Raw genomic sequence first — 17,353 nt, forward strand, 5'->3', positions numbered from 1 at the left:
CTCCTCCTAATGACCTCCCAGGAACAACATCGCCCAGTGGCCACAGGCTCACTACATGGCTGACAAAGTTAAGAGGAATGAATAGAATGGATCTGAGGGCCCCTAACACCACACACACTTAGCAACAGGCCAGCTAGCTCAGAGGTGCTCTATTCACAACCAGATGCGATGGTTCTACCCAATCACCATGAACTCTTCATTATCAGTTAAGAGCACTTGCTGCTTATATAGGTATTTTGGGGAAATCTCATGATATCCAGCTTTATACAGTCTTTTATTTAGGCCCAGAAACTTCAATCATAAGGCTAATTTTCTAAATAATATTATAAACTCCTTGGAGGTGGAGACTAAGTTCAGGAATCTGTTCAGGATGACGTGATGGAGACTCCTGGTGGTAGAAAGATTGGCCTCCTTATTTTAGTCTTTTTATTAACTGAATTAAGTGATTTGATGGTCAACAGGTTAGAAAAGCTGAACCATGTTGTTTCGGTCAAATATATATATATTTTTATATTTATATACAAACAGAATGTATATCTATATACACACAGAATGTTAAAATGGAACCATTTTGTCACAGTGTTGGGCTAAGGTCCCTAAACATTATATGCCACAATTCAAAGTGAAACCTAAGGCTGCCATGCAGTGTTGGGGGGAGAAAAAGAAAAAGGTAGCAAGGGAGATTTCACTCTTTGCTCTCACACATCAAGGATATAAAAGGATCAGGAGTTGGGAAATTCGAGGATTTTCAGAGACAGTAATTTGCTGTGTGTCCCCCTCCTCCTCAGACAGAAGACGTAGGACATGCCCACATTCATTCCAAGCCCTGAAAAGGGGCTGCAACACAACACAGACTCGAAAAATGTCTTCCGAGAACTGGCAGACACAATGACCCCGTGGGTCTGATGCACTTGGAAATCTGAAGGACAAGAGAACCTGGCCCCCTACTCTGTACACAAGCCAAGGGCAGACGGTCCTGTTGGGACTGGGCTCTGCCCACAAAGTTTGTGGAAGCGAAGCATGGAGCTGATGGCCACTGCTGGAGAGAACGAATGCAGGTTCCATGTGGATTCGGCCCACGAGGACAGCCTGAAAGGGGACAGGTGACCTCAACAGGAAGTGCTTCGTGGATACCTGAGACTGAGGAGGAACCATCCATAACCTGCCAGAGGCTGTGATATTACCTGTGGAGGGAACCACAAGTGAAAGATCCCAGGAGCTGGGGCGGGGGACGTGTATCAAAAGCACCTGTCGGGCGCCTGGGTGGCTCAGTTGGTTAAGCGACCGACCTCAGCTCAGGTCATAATCTCGCAGTTTGTGAGTTCGAGCCCCGCGTCGGGCTCTGGGCTGACAGCTCAGAGCCTGGAGCCTGCTTCCGATTCTGTGTCTTCCCCCTCTCTCTACCCCTCCCCTGCTCATGCTCTGTGTCTCTCTGTGTCTCAATAATAAATAATTGTTAAAAAAAAATTTTTTAATTGAAAAAAAAAAAACACCTGTGAAGGAGCTCCTAACACCTGCCAGACCTAGAAAGCATGACACCAGCTCACCACAGCATTTTCACCCCCCTTTTCTCTGCTCTGGACACACCCATCCGAACCCTGCAGGGGTCAAACATTCAGCTGGCAAGATGCACAAAGAGAAATAAATGTGAAAAACGGAAAAAGAGGCCAACTGCCCTCTCCCCTGCTCGTGCAGCAAGCTTGTTTGAGGCCTGAACTGGGAAAGGGGAAGAGATGTGACAGTAAATGAAACTCACACGGTTTGATATTTACATTGGACTGGTTGTATTAATTAGTGACTGGAGGTCCTTTATTACTTGGAAGGGACCAGAAAGTCTTGAGATTTGCTTTGCATTTCATCCAGGGAAACAGCTGGCCTCGCAGAACATATTTAAAGGCACAGTGAATACTCTCTTATATTCCATGAGACCCACTTTTCTGTGTAACGGTCACATTTACAGTCCTTCAAGGAATTCAAGCTTCTCACACCCCTTTCCCCTACGGCCTTCAAGAAATAGAACAGATGGATTCCATAACTGGTCATTGAGACCAACTGGGGTGAAATTGGCTAAGCCAAGGAAGTCAACACATCTGCTACTTCTTTTCAAGGATACACTGATGTCCAGCAGAATAAAATGTCTTGATAATTCTTCACTTGTCAAATTACAGATTTTTTAAATAAGGCAACAAGAGGCACTCCAAGAGGTTCCATTTATACCTTCGTAGAAAGAGGTTTATACCCTCGTATAAAGCCACAATGCCTCCTTCAGCAACATTTGTATGTATGTATGCTTGTTAGTGCCGTTGATTAAAAACACAAAACTGCAGGGGACAGGGGTCTGTGTTTTCATTAACCACTCCCTAAATCAAGTCCAGCAAGGGTGAAATGAAGAAAGGGTATATTGAGTTCACAGAGCACCAGGCCCCAGTGGCACGGCTGCCCTCCAGCACAGCGCCCTGCCTGCAGCACGTCTGGAACTAGATCAAGGGCAGAAAAGGCAGCCTCTTGCTGCAGGATGGACAGGAGACTCAGGCACGCAGGGCTCGCAAAGAGCATCTGACTTTGTCCGTTGGTCCTGGCCCCGCCAGAGTCAGGAAAATTCTCTCAGGAAACAGACCACTACCGACCACCTCTGTAATAGCTGTTATCTAGAACAGCCTGTGACTTTAAAATCATGTCAAAGTCAGGAGTATTGTGAGCATGCCGTGAGAACGAGCCAGGTAACCACAGGGTGTGAGGGCTGGACAGGATCTTAGGGGTCATCCAGCTAAACCGTTATAGTCTTCCCCACTGCCCATTCACACAGAGGGTGAGACGCACGGGGTGTAGACATCCCTCTTCCAATCTTGGGCTCTCTGCAACCCTTCCTGCACCAAGATTCTTCTCCCGCGAAAAGGACATTGATCTGGGAATAACCCTTTTGCACGAAGCGCATAGACATCATTTGACAACAGAGTTCTTGAATCCTACTGCCTGGGCAAGTCTCATTCCACAAGTCTGTGGTCACGGTACAGTCCAGAACTGTGTGCGTCCATTACACCTTTTCTTTGCATAGACTGGGTACAGAGGCCCTCATGGGTTGAGTGACAACATAGAATCATGGTCTCATAGCTCGTTACAAATGCATGAAATCTGTGTTTAGTGTCACCTCCCAGTAAGCCCAGTGCTTACCTGCTGTGGCCAGTTCTCTTTGCTCTGTCCTAGGATCTTTCAGTGCTTTCCTTTTGAGATTTTTACCCTCTCAACAAAATTCTCAGCTTCTCAGGGCACAAGCAATAGGGATTTTGAGGGAAATGATCACTCTGGGATGTTAAGGGGCCATCCCAGGATCAATTATATAATAAAGGGAGTGTATCCTTAAGCCACCATGGTTCTCAAAATATGGTCCAAAGCAACTGCATCAATGTCATCTGGGAATTGGTACAAATGCAAATTCTCAAGATGACTCATTCTTTCCCTTCTTTACTTTCTTTCCATATCTCAGTTCAAATGTCATCTCTCCCTGACCACGCCAACTAAAGTGCTCCCCCGTGCCCCTTCTTCGTTCGCATCTCCATTGTCCTGTCATTATGATGTTTTCTTATTCATAGCCCGTTTCTATCTTGGTCACCATAATGGTTGGTTTGATGCGTTAACTTGGCTAGACTGTAGTACCCATTTAATCAAACACTAATCTAGGTGTTTCTATGAATGTATTCTGTAGATGTGGTTAACAATAACAATCAGCTGACTTTAAGTTGCCTCCCATATTGTGGGTGGGCCTCATCCTGTCAGCCGAAGGCCTTAATAGCAGAAACTGAGGTTTCCCAGAGAAGAAGAAATTCTACCTGAAGACTGCAGTGCAAACTCCTGCCTAAGTTTCCAGGTGGCAAACCTGTCCTACAAATTCCAGATTTGCCCAGCCACCGCAATTGCAGGAACCAATTGATAAATATTACTGAAGCATGAACAGCGTAAGTTTGAGGTGAGGGGCACTGATGTAGGAGCTTTCTAAAAAGAGAAACCAGTATATGCAAAAGCTTTTCGGTAGGGAAAATAGCACGTTAAAAAAAATCTTAAAAGAATCCTAAAAAGTTTCAGCAACTGGAAACCAATGAGGTAAGTGACGGTGAAAGTGGTTACTATGCCGTGTAGCCTAAGAACCTTTAACCCAGGAGCAACAACTGCCAACAGATTCAGAGAGAAATGCGAAAAGTATATCTTATGACGCTGAGTCACACATTTGCCTAGCTCAGTCTTGTTTTAAGTTTATTTTTATTTATTTTGACAGAGAGAGAGAGATAGAAAGCGAGCAGGGGGAGGGGCAGAGACAGAGGAGACAGAGGGTGACAGAATCCCAAGCAGGGTCCATGCTGGCAGCACAGAGCCTAACGCAGGGCTCAAACTCACGAACTGTGCGATCATGACCTGAGCCAAAGTCAAGAGTCAGACGCTTAACCAACTGAGCCACCCAGGCGTCCCTTGCCTAACTCAGTCTTGAAACCTTGTCACTTGTCCTCTGATCTTAGCACAACAGAAAATAAACACTAATTTTTAGATTACAAGCAATCAGAATTTTCTTTGATGGAATAATAGTATAAATGAGACCCATTGAAGAAAATAAAAAGCAGTTTCTCCTGTTACTGAAGTTGATACAGTTCTTTGATAGAGTGTTTTTATATTTTAAAATACATATGTTCTCCCAAAGCTGAACATTTTGAGCAACAAAATGAAGTAATATTAGATTATAACTCAAGAGTATAAAATAAATACCCATGAATCTATACTGATAACAATAAATGATTGAACAAATAAATAAATGGGGGAGAACAGACAAATCTCCCGAGTAGAAGAATTCCAAATAACTTCTGTACATACTTTGTCCTTAAGGAGGGGGAGCATAACCCCCGACTCCTAACAGTGGGTTGTGCATAGTGACTTTCTTCCAAAGAATACAGTATGGAGAGGGAGGAAACTTAACTGTAGAAAACTCACAATGCTACCTCAGCCAGATGGTCAAGGTCAACATCAATAGTCATAAATCATGTTGGTAGTGTATACCTTTGATATGATGTAAGGAGAATGCCATATGACCTCTGTCATCTTCCTCCCCCAAAAACCCATAATCCCTGTCTAAACGTGAGAAAAACACCAGACAAATACCAACTGAAGTATATTCTACAAAATACCTGACCAGGACTCCTCAAAAGTGTCAAGGTCATAAAAAATAAGGAAAGTCTGAGAAACTGTCATAGCCAAGAGACACAACAAAATATAATATGGCAGTCTAAACACTGGAATAGAAAGAGGACGTTAGGTAAAAAGTAAGGAAATTGTTATAAAGCATGTGCTTTCATTAATAATAGTGTATTAAGGGGGCGCCTGGGTGGCGCGGTCGGTTAAGCGTCCGACTTCAGCCAGGTCACAATCTCGTGGTCCGTGAGTTCGAGCCCCACGTCAGGCTCTGGGCTGATGGCTCAGAGCCTGGAGCCTGTTTCCGATTCTGTGTCTCCCTCTCTCTCTGCCCCTCCCCCGTTCATGCTCTGTCTCTCTCTGTCCCCAAAATAAATAAATAAATAAATAAATAAATAAATAAATAAAACGTTGAAAAAAAATAATAGTGTATTAGGGGTGGCTCAGTCAGGTAAGCATCTGACTCTTGATTTGGCTCAGGTCATGATCTCACGGTTCATGAGTTTGAGCCTTGCATGAGGTTCTGCACTGACAGCTCAGAGCCTGCTTGGGATTCTCTCTATCTTTCTCTCAAAATAAATAAATAAACTTAATAATAATAATAATAATAATAATAATGTATTGTATTGTATTGGTTCCTCACTTGCAGTAAATATACAGTTCTAATGCATGATTTTACTAATTGGGGAAACTGGGTATATGGAACATATAGGAAACTCTACTGTCGTCACAACTTTTCTATACATCTAAAACTGTTACAAAATTAAAAGTTCCTTTAAATACACACACACACACATATGTCTTCTAGGAAAACTGAAATTACTTTCTAAATGGCCACATGCAGAATTTCAGACACCGCTTCTTGTTAGAAGACTCTGGAATCAGCCCATCTGGGTTATTGTCCATCCACATGCTTATGAGGCTCCTGCAGCCGCTAGGGGGTTTCCTCTGTCCGTCTGGCTCGGCACAGACCCATGGCATTTAAGAACCTGGCTCCTGGCAACATATTGCCCGTCCTTTTCCAGCCAGCAAGATAACTGGCGTGTCCCCAGCAGAGGGAGAGGTGGCCCTCAAGTATTTTATACTTTTGAGTTATTACTTCATTTTGTTGCTCAAAATACCTGTCAGCCGTTGCCCTGCAAGAACTGGGAGATTGTCCCTTCCTCCAGGCACACACAGCAGAGGTGTTTGGTTTGGGGAGCAGATCAGAGCTGAACGACAGCCACTACTTGCCCCCACACGTTGTTGTCACGGCCTCCGAGGAGGCAGGGTGTCTCGTCTGTAGGCTGCTGCTGGGTGACACAGAGGCCAAGGGGCTGGAGCGGTGAAGCCAGCCCGTGCCGCAATGAAACTAACCTGAACAAACCCCCGGCATATAAACCTCAAGTGTCATGTAAGATAAGGTGAAATTTTATTTCACAATCTAGTAAGTGCAGGTAGGGTACTGGGAAGGGCAGGGACAAGGTAGAGGATAGAGGCGTATTTAGCATTTTAGTTGACTTTGATCTACCCTTAATGCTTTTCCACATTTGCTCTGAACTTAATTGCCCATTCATACACACTTCCCATGTTTGTTTTTAATTTTTTGATGTTGATTTATTTTTGAGAGAGAGAGACAGAGTGCAAGCCAGGGAGGGGCAGAGAGAGAGGGAGACACAGAACCTGAAGCAGGCTCCAGGATCTGAACTGTCAACACAGAACCCAATATAGGGCTCGAACTCACAAATCGTGAGATCATGACCTGAACCAAAGTCAGACGTTTACCTTACTGAGCCACCCAGGTGGCCCCACACTTCCTGTGTTTAAATGATTAGATTTCTGGAGGGGAGCTGTAACATCAGGGAAGCTTGACTTATAGAAGGTGGCCAGAACAACGGAGAGCGGAAAAATGGACACCCACTCCCACCACACATACACACACACACACACACACAAACTCAAACACACACAAACTCAAACACACACAAACTCACACACACACACACACACACAAACTCAAACACACACAAACTCAAACACACACAAACTCAAACACACACACACACACACACTGTCCAACTGGTGCACACATTTCTGGAGGGGAATATGGAAGTATTTATCAAGAGTCTTACACATATTTATACTTGCAAAATTATCTTAAAGAACTAACCTAAGATACACACTAATATAACAAAGACATGCTCGTTGAAGTGTCACTTACTAAACACTTGGAAGTAAACTAAAAACACAAACATCTGCTAAAGGAGAAATAACTAAATAAATCATTATCCATAAATAAATTCAATTATAACACTGAATTGTAATGCTATTCTTAAAAATGAATTGTTCAAAAATAGGCTTGCCATCTCATATAAAGAAACCAGGCTATAAAAATGCATGATGTGTTTGCCTCTTTATAGTTTTTACTATTTTCTACACTTGTATTTCTGCATGAACATACATTGCTTTCATAAATAAAAAGAAAACAAGAACTGATAAATTTCTTTCTTTTATTTCTTAATATCCCAAGAAAGAAGGATGGAGAATCAGATTTGAGTTCTACTTCCCAGGGGTTGTTTGGATGACCTTTAGTCAAGAAAACTTTTAAGTCCTCATTTTTATTTTTTATTTTTTAAAGTAGGCTACATGCCCAGCATAAAGCCCAGTGTGGGGCTCGAACTCATGACTCTGAGATCAAGACCTGAGCTGAGATCTATAGTCAGAGGCATAACCCACTGAGCCACCAGGCACCCCATCCTCATTTTTAAAATGAAGGGTTTAAACCCAACAGTCCAAGCTCTGAACTTTTCATAATTCCGTGATTTACATGACTGTAATAGACATTTCGACAGCTGATTACAGTTAAATAATTTTGCCCAAATGTATCTCATCTTTTAGAATTTTAGTTATTATTTGTTCAGTACCACCTACCTCTGCTTCACACTCTTCTACAAAAAAAGCAGAGCTACAAGAAAATCAGTTATACCAGCTACTCTTAATTGCTTTGCTGTTTCCACTAAAAATTTAATTTGGAAAATACATCCTATCCTGAAAATGTATCTTTTTCACAGTACTTTTTTAACAAATATTTTCACTGTTTATTGGAAAGATATTTTCTTCTGCTCCGCTAAATAAACACTTAGTCATTCTGATCTGCCTGGTACATAATTTGGGCATGTAACAGCTAACAAATACATGTTGCAAGTAGATGAAAACGTAAAGAAAAGAATGGAAAGAGAGGAGAGCATGGGTAGCATGCAAGAAAAAGAACACTCTGGGTGGGAATTAGTGTGTTAAGGTCCTAGTCTCAGTTTCTTTGTCCTTTACTAGCTGTGTGCCTTTCGATAAATCACTTCCTCTCTTGGAGTCTTGGTTTCCTCATCCATAAGATTAAGGCATCATACTAAAATAATTTTCAAGGATTCTTCATATAAAATTCTACCTTGAAAGAAGTTTGGAAAAAGAAATGTATAGTTTTAAAAGAAAAAAAAGGGAGGGGGGCACCTGGGTGGCTCAGTCAGTTAAGCATCCGACTTCAACTCAGGTCATGATCTCACAATTCGTGGGTTCGAGCCCCGCATCAGGCTCTGTGCTGACAGCTCAGGGCCTGGAGGCTGCTTCAGATTCTATGTCTCCCTCTCTGTCTGCCTTTCCCCAGCTCATGTTCTGTCTCTCTCTCTCTCTCAAAAATAAGCATTAAAAGAGTTATTTTTAATAAAATAAATAAAAGAAAAAAAGATTTAGTTTTGCTAGTATCTGCATCCTACAACAATAATTTAGGAGCCACTTATACTTAATAACTCTGTTAGATTTTGATTAAAAAACATGTAAAATAAAGACACAATGTCTAGCTGGAAATTTCTACAGTATGATTATATAGACAAAGTAGCAAGAACAGTCTCAGGACTATACAGAATTAGCAAGCTAATGGTGGGTCAATGCTTTGTCCCATGATTTTGTTATTAAATGCTCTCCTGGGGCTGTTGAGCAGACTGACCATTAATAACCCATGAAATCAGCCAATAACATTGAATCTAATCTTTGCCTGAATTCTGCCCACGGCTAGGCTTCACCTGTTTTGGAAGTACAGAGAAACTTGAAAGTCCAGCGGCTTTTAGTTGGCTACACCTTAGAATCGTAACAAAAGCTTTTATATAATACACGTGGTGGCCATGCCATGCCCAGGAAATCAGAACCTTGGGAGAGTTAGCTATAGGTAGTTTTTTAGAATCAGAGTGATTCTAATATGCTGCCAGTTGAGAACCACTTGGTGAAATATTGAAACATATGAGTAAATGTAAGAAGTGAGAAGTGTTCAAAAAAAAAAAGGAAAGAAAAAAAGGACAGGCTTTTCTTAGCAATGTACAGGTGCACGGGTTGGGTTTGCTATTCTATACTCTGCACTGCACAAAAAATAAGAAAAAAATGGGTTTAACCATGAGAACTTGCGTGACAAAAAAGGAAGATGCAAAGGGACAGCTGTGTGCGATTTCCTGAGGAAAGCGGAAACTTTTAAAAATTAGGCCAGGAACTAATTCTGTCTTGTGGTTGAGAATCAAGATGTGGATTCCCTGGGTTTACACACTCTCCTGCACAACTCACCCCTTCACAGTCATCCATTTCTTCGGTGTTAACCATGCAGTCCTCCCGTTCACCTCTCATGATTCCTCATTCTTAACATTAACACCATTCTAACCACAACCCCTGGCTCCTTCCATCATCAGCATTTAACATTTGTTAAATATCTAATTGAGTGAAATAGCTAATTAGTGAAATACCTAATTGCTACTTTCACCCCTTCTCCCCAGTTTCCACAGCCATCACCCTCACCCATGCCCTGATTTGAGACTGGTGAAAGAAAAAAACAAACCCAAACCTCGAAAGCACACATGCCCTCCTCTGGCTTCTGATGCTCAAAGCTAGCTCCCGCACAAGCCTGGGTTAACCCTTCTCGGATGCCATTCTCATCCTCAAAAAACCATCCTGGAACTTTCTGCGCATCACATAAAACCCACTCTCTACCTGCTAGCCCATCCCATCAACCCGATTGTTCACATCTCTCAATACGAACGTCTTTCTCCAACCAGTCCAGTCTGCAGCCAGTCCTCAGAGCACGTTTCCCCTGCATCTGTGTAAGGGAGAACTCAGTGCTATTTCTCCTGTGACTAACAGCCACAGGTACCCAAGGCTCTACGCTTCCCTTTAGCTGCCAAACGACCCTGTCGGTCTGTTCACGTGGACACAGAACAGACAGCCTCTGCTTTGGTATTTATCATAAAACTGTGGCAGGAACCACTGGCATTGACCCCAGAATTCCCTTCCACCCTGAATTGAATTCCTGGGACTCCTTTTCCTAATATTTCAGTACTATGCTTTCTGCCTGTTTGTGCTGGCCTCTTTCAGCCGGGGTGTTCCCTATTTCCCCAAACTATTCTCTCCTCCTCCCCTGTGCTCTCCAGGCGAAATTCCAGCTAAGGTCTCTGGTTCCTGCTGCCAGATCCACTCTGACCCAACTTCTTCCCTCAAACTTGCATAACCTGTTCTTTCCTGCCTCTGAAGTCCTGAACCTTCTTACTCGAGTGACTAAAATGGCCTATTTGGGGCGCCTGGGTAGCTCAGTCGGCTAAGCACCCGACTTCGGCTTAGGTCACGATCTCACAATCTGTGAGTTCGGGCCCCGCGTTGGGGTCTGTGCTGACAGCTCGGAGCCTGGAGCCTGCTACGGATTCTGTGTCTCCCTCTCTCTGTCTCTGCCCCTCCCTGCTTATGCTCTTGCTCTCAAAAATAAATAAAACATAAAATTTGTTTAATTGCCTATCCATCCTTTATTTCTTCACTCTACCTCCCTTCTCGGATTTAAGGAACCTCACACACCCATTCCCATAGGAGCTGACTTTCTGACCACAACCCTTGCTGTCCAAGTCTTAAAAATCCAGCACATCTTCTGGCTAGACCAGACCCCGGGGCCTGGCTTCTTGGCCTGCCCAGGCCTGGGGCTATTTGAGACCTAGCTCCAGCAGGCCTTCAACACCCATCTCTCGCAGGAGATTTTGTTTCTCTTCGTCCACTGCTCTAAGTTGTAACCTTCGGGACTCTGTTAACTTGCTAGAATTTATCTCCATCAATAAGCCAGTCTGCTGTTTGGGGTACGTCTGCTCCACGTGACAGGTTGTTTTCCTTTTAACGTCTTCCTGTGTCTCTGTACAAATCTCCCCCTTTTATAGGGACATCAGCCATATCAGATTAGGGCCCATCCTAATGACCTTATTTCATCAGCTCTGTGAAGACCCTTATCTCCAAATAAGGTCACAGCCCGTAGACACTGTTGGTTAGGACAAGACATCTTTTTGGGAGGATGCCATTCAAACTGTAACAGAAAGATTTTTAAGAACCTGAAGGAAAAGGATGTTTAATAATCCAAGAAGCAATGGACTTGAGGTATAGGCAAATACAGACAAGAATAGTTTAGGTGAGCTGGTAAAAGAATACTGGTATTAATGCTTTACAATTTGTCCACTCTCCTACCACTCAGAGCCTTGATCTTTGTAAACTCCCCGTCAAGCAGTCCTGTGGTATCGCCATACGTTATTGAGACTCTCCATCTGATAAGAATAGAAAGTTTTCAGTTGTTGGGTCGCAAATCTGGATTTTCCAGCTGGCAAAATTCAATATGAAGGTGCCCACCAGCAGGGAAGTTACCATGAAGCAATCCTCACTCTACCCTGTAGTATCCCGGGCTGGTTTGCTCTCAAAGCTCCTCCAAAGAGAATCTCTGCCATAAATCCCCTGAAAAATATATCATGTCTGTTTGGTAAGTAATTGAAAGAATCTGCCACGTGTTTTGCTAGCCTCTGCCTTAAAACTTAAAACCAAAAAGGGAACTGAGTCTAGCTGGCTTTTTTTTTTTTTTTTTTGCCTGTGTCCGTGAGCACACAACATACAACCCACCCATAGTACCATGATGCAAAACTTCTTAGCAACTATGTTTTAAAAAAGCTCAGAGGGATTCAGCTTGGTGCATAAATTCAAAGAGTCGCTCTTTCATGACATTGGGTACATGTCACAGTGCCCAGTACAGCTGAGACCCTATAGGTGCTTCACTTCCTATTGTTCCAAATCTCCCTTCCTGCTCCCGTTGGATAAATCAGCTACAGCAAAGCATGGTTTCCCATTGACTTTGGCAGTGGGCACTGCCCTGTTAAACACCCACATTCCTTGATTTACCTTCAAAACCTGCATGCGGCAACAAAACCAAAATTTAGGCTGGAGGTGGGAAGGTTGGGCTGTTCATTTCATTAGAAACATTCACCCTTCCTTTTCAAAGCAACCTGCTGAGAAAAGGAAGGGAGTTTTGACTTAGCAAAAGAAAATAATGGTCAAGCAATGCATCAACAAATTAATTATTTAAACATGTTCCATCCCAAGTAATTTCTTACTACCTATAGTTTTTGGCAGTTGTTTTTGTTTAGCTACAAAATAGCACTTGCTCATTTTTTTTTAAATTTGAACAATACAGAAGTGTATAAAGTAAAAAGTGTAACGTAAAAAGTAAAAATCCGTCCTCAAGTTCTGTCAGCTCATTCCCCAGAGGTAATCACCGTTCACAATTAAGCAAATATCTAAACATCTATGCTTAGATGTTACTTATATAGTTGCTTATTCAAAAAATAGAGTATATTTGGCATTTGCACTGTAACATGGGTTTTTTTTTTCACTTCACAATGTATTATGAACTCTCTTCATGTCATTCCATGTTTCTTTTGAGAGACTACAATTTTATTTTTTGATCAACGGTGAAATAGAGACCAAAGGTGTAACTATGCGAACATGGACAGCCGGTCCGCCACAAGAAATTCCAGCTTTATTTCTTGAGCAGGACTAAATTCTCAACAGGTTATACTGGGAAAAGTGGAAACTTTAGAACAAAGCTGAGTGAACAGTATTTCCTGTGCCGTGGACAAAGGTGGGGGATTTCATTACTTCCAAGTGCCCAATTTTTCTACTAAGAGAGGATAAACGCTTTCAATTACATGAATTCCCATCAGGCAGGCAACAATAGGCATGGACACAGTTCTATAGCTCTTGAGCAATAAAAAGTATATCATAGGATGGAGAACAGACAAAGGGAAACAGCTCTGCCTCCATAATAAGGTGTAGTGAGAATCGTTATCTGCAAAACGCTGCGGAAGCACATTAACCGAAAATTTTAAGCAAATAAGTTGTACACTATTTCTCCGTGATTTACAATACTTCTGTAGCAAATTCTAGTACAATCCATGCTGCTGGTACATATCTGGCATATCTTACCAGTTTAGGTGCTGCTGTCTTTGTATTTCTACTGGGTTTTTTTTTCCCCTTCAAACTTTTTTCCCTCTGATTTGAACACTTACTTCCTTTTTTTTTTTTTTTTTTTTTTGTCAGAAACAACCGAAATAATCAAACTAATCATCTCCAGATCTAATTTGAGGTACAGAGAGATTTCTAGAGTCTTCATCTCTCTAATCTTCTTTTTCCCCATTATGAAAGAATCTTTGTAAAAAAAAATAGACCCACTCAAATTTATAACAAAATTACATAAATAACTAATGAATTATGCCAAAAACACTTTTGTCTAAAATTCTAATATTGGCTTAATTCTTCTTTCCTTTGTATATACAGACCTAATCACATGACCATCACCTCTCGAAAAGCAGGGGTCAGTTTTAGAATTCTTCTTTGGATAGTTTAAATGTTAACCTTTTCTAGTTATTTTTATCAATTATCTTTAATTATAGTTATCTCAAATTAATTACTACAGTTAAATATATATTACTTACAGTTGTATATCAATCATATTTAATAACTGGAGGGTTATAAAAGTCAACATTATGTCTGGCTTTGTTAGCAGTGACAATATTTTTAATGCTGCATAATAAATATTGCTAGAGTGTCTTACCCTAATTTAGTAAATATTTATAGTGAAGTCTCTTCCAAACAAACTAGTTTTTCCATTTTAACTGCATTAACATTCTCAGTGTAGCTCTCAGAAAACTATAGCAAGTATTATAAAATATTTTCTTATTTAGAAATGAAATATTAAGAGTGCCTAATGCTAATGTGACTTCACCTGAATCTACTACAATGTCACATAATTTATATTCACAAACCACTTGAGTTGGTTATTGAGGCAAAGAATTTCTTTCCTTCTTTTTTTTTTTTTTTTTTTGAAAGAGAGAGTGTGCCAGAGCTCATTTATGGTGAGTGGGGAGGGGCAGAAGGTGAGGGAGCTAGAGAATCTTAAGCAGGTTCCATGCTCAGCGCAGAGCCCGATGATATGGGGCTCTACCCCATGACCCTGGGATCATGACCTGAGCCAAAATCAAGAGTCAGATGCTCAGTTGCCTGAGCCACCCGGGTGCCCCAAATAATTTCTTTCTTAATTCAACCATCATTCCAGTGTCCCTACATTGCACTATTCCATCCAGGCTGATATAACCTGAGTCCACTTATCCCCGTTCAGTGCTTTTCTGTATAACTCTTCCATAGAATGTCAGGCCATGATATTTTATTAAGATATTCCTATCCTGATATTTATTTTTTCTTTTTTTTTAATATGAAATTTATTGGCAAATTGGTTTCCATACAACACCCAGGGCTTCTCCTAACAGGTGCCCTCCTCAATGCCCATCACCCACCCTCCCCTCCCTCCCACCCCCCACCAACCCTCAGTTTATTCTCAGTTTTTAAGAGTCTCTTATGGTTTGGCTCCCTCCCTCTCTAACTTTTTTTTCCCCTTTCCCCCCTCCCATGGTCTTTTGTTAAGTTTCTCAGGATCCACATAAGAGTGAAAACATATGGTATCTGTCTTTTTCTGTATGACTTATTTCACTTAGCCTAACACTCTCCAGTTCCATCCACGTTGCTACAAAAGGCCATATTTCATTCTTTCTCATTGCCACGTAGTATTCCATTGTGTATATAAACCACAATTTTTTTATCCATTCATCAGGTGATGGACATCTAGGCTCTTTCCATAATTTGGCTATTGTTGAAAGTGCTGCTATAAACATTGGGGGTACAAGTGCCCCTATGCATCAGCATTCCTGTATCCCTTGGGTAAATTCCTAGCAGTGCTACTGCTGGGTCATAGGGTAGATCTATCTTTAATTTTTTGAGGAACCTCCACACTGTTTTCCAGAGCGGCTGCACCAGTTTGCATTCCCACCAACAGTGCAAGAGGGTTCCCGTTTCTCCACATCCTCATCAGCATCTATAGTCTCCTGATTTGCTCATTTGAGCCACTTTGACAGGTGTGAGGTGGTATCTCATGGTGGTTTTGATTTCTATTTCCCTGATGAGGAATGACGTTGAGCATCTTTTCATGTGCCTGTTGGCCATCTGGATGTCTTCTTTAGAGAAGCGTCTATTCATGTGTTCTGCCCATTTCTTCACTGGATTATTTGTTTTTCGGGTGTGGAGTTTGGTGAGTTCTTTATAGATTTTGGATCCTAGCCCTTTGTCCGATATGTCATTTGCAAATATCTTTTCCCATTCTATCGGTTGCCTTTTAGTTTTGTTGGTTGTTTCCTTTGCAGTGCAGAAGTTTTTATCTTCATGAGGTCCCAATAGTTCATCTTTGCCTTTAATTCCCTTGCCTTTGGAGATGTGTCAAGTAAGAAATTGCTGCAGCTGAAGTCAGAGAGGTTTTTTCCTGCTTTCTCCTCTGGGGTTTTTATGGTTTCCTGTCTCACATTCAGGAAAATTCAGCATTCTTTCTTAATAAAAACCCTCGAGAAAGTCGGGATAGAAGGAACATACTTAAACATCATAAAAGCCATTTATGAAAAGCCCACAGCTAATATCATCCTCAATGGGGAAAAACTGAGAGCTTTCCCCCTGAGATCAGAAACACGACAGGAATGTCCACTCTCACCATTGTTGTTTAACATAGTGTTGGAAGTCCTAGCCTCCGCAATCAGACAACAAAATGAAATCAAAGGCATCAAAATTGGCAAAGAAGAAGTCAAACTCAGTTTTCACAGATGACATGGTATTATACATGGAAAACCCTTTCCTGATATTTAAAGAAGTCTTAAAAAATCTTATTTTCTCTGAAGCTTATTGATGGATAGGAATATATACATAAATATTCAACTTTCTATTTGATATCTTCACATGAGCATTTTACAGAAATATTATTATGGATTGAATATTGTGCCCCCCCCAAATTTATATGTTGAAGCTTCCCCCACCTCAGTGTCATGGTATTTGGAGTTGGGGCCTTTGGGAGGTAATTAGGATTAGACAAAGTCATAAAGGTAGTGCCCTCATCATGGGAGTAGTATTCATATCAGAGGAAGAGACACTCTTTCTCAGGGAGCATACAAAAAAGAGGTCATATGAGGACAAAAGGAGATGATGGCTGTCTGCAAGCCAGGAAGAGGGTCTCACCAAGAACCAAAGCTGCCAAAACCATGATCATAGTCTCCCAGCCTCCAGAACCATGAGAAATAAATGTCTATCATTTAAGTCACCCAGTCTATGGTATTTTGTTATAGCAGCCCAAACTGACTAAACCAAACCTCAAGCTTGGTATGTCCCAAACTGAACACATAAGGTACTCTGCCTATCCCAATCTTTCCCTTTCAGTGTCCTCTATGTCACTGCATTTGCTCACATTCAATTACTTTCAAAATGTAGAAATTCATTGTCCAATCACTGAGTCTGTCAATGATAGAACCTAAATGTTTTATGTCATTCTATGACTCATGATGTCAGCTGCCATTTTGATAATCTATGGGAGAAACAAAGATGGTATCTATACAACAGTGTTTGTTAAGATCCATGTACTAATAGGGCTATTGGGATAAGTGATGCTAAGTGAATCAACCTGTTGGCTCAGGCTATTTGAGATTGTCCATTTAAATGTTAGGGAAAGCCCACCCCAAACAAAGAGTTTAAGTCTGAGTAATTTACTGAGTTGTCCCTTCTGATAGCAATGAGCCACAGTTCAACGAGCTCTTCGCAAAATTTCTAGTTGAGAAACAATACATTCATGGCATCAGTACCAAAGAAATATTCTTCTCTTCCATTTCCATAACAAGCTGGAATGTGTTGTTTGCCTGGCATTTATATCACAGTGCTGTAGTGTAAGTTTAAGAAGTAAATACAACCCATTAAACATACCACTGACAACAAATTAATTGGTCTACTAGACTATAAG

General features: G+C 41.5%; 1 protein-coding gene across 6 annotated transcripts in view; it reads right to left on the bottom strand.

Moving 5' to 3' along the window:
* The window catches only part of ESR1 (estrogen receptor 1), a 417,733-nt gene that overhangs the window by 282,261 nt on the left and 118,119 nt on the right, over positions 1–17,353 (bottom strand). The window contains exon 1 of one of the 6 annotated variants that reach the window (XM_053222084.1): positions 12,376–12,562. The exons of the other annotated variants lie outside the window; for them this stretch is intronic. The gene's annotated coding sequence lies outside the window, so the exon portion shown is untranslated. Of the gene's footprint in view, positions 1–12,375; positions 12,563–17,353 lie in introns of those variants that run through there. 6 annotated transcript variants of the gene reach the window in all.

Source organism: Acinonyx jubatus, chromosome B2 (genome assembly GCF_027475565.1).
Source record: "Acinonyx jubatus isolate Ajub_Pintada_27869175 chromosome B2, VMU_Ajub_asm_v1.0, whole genome shotgun sequence".
Taxonomy (NCBI): Eukaryota; Metazoa; Chordata; class Mammalia; order Carnivora; family Felidae; genus Acinonyx; species Acinonyx jubatus.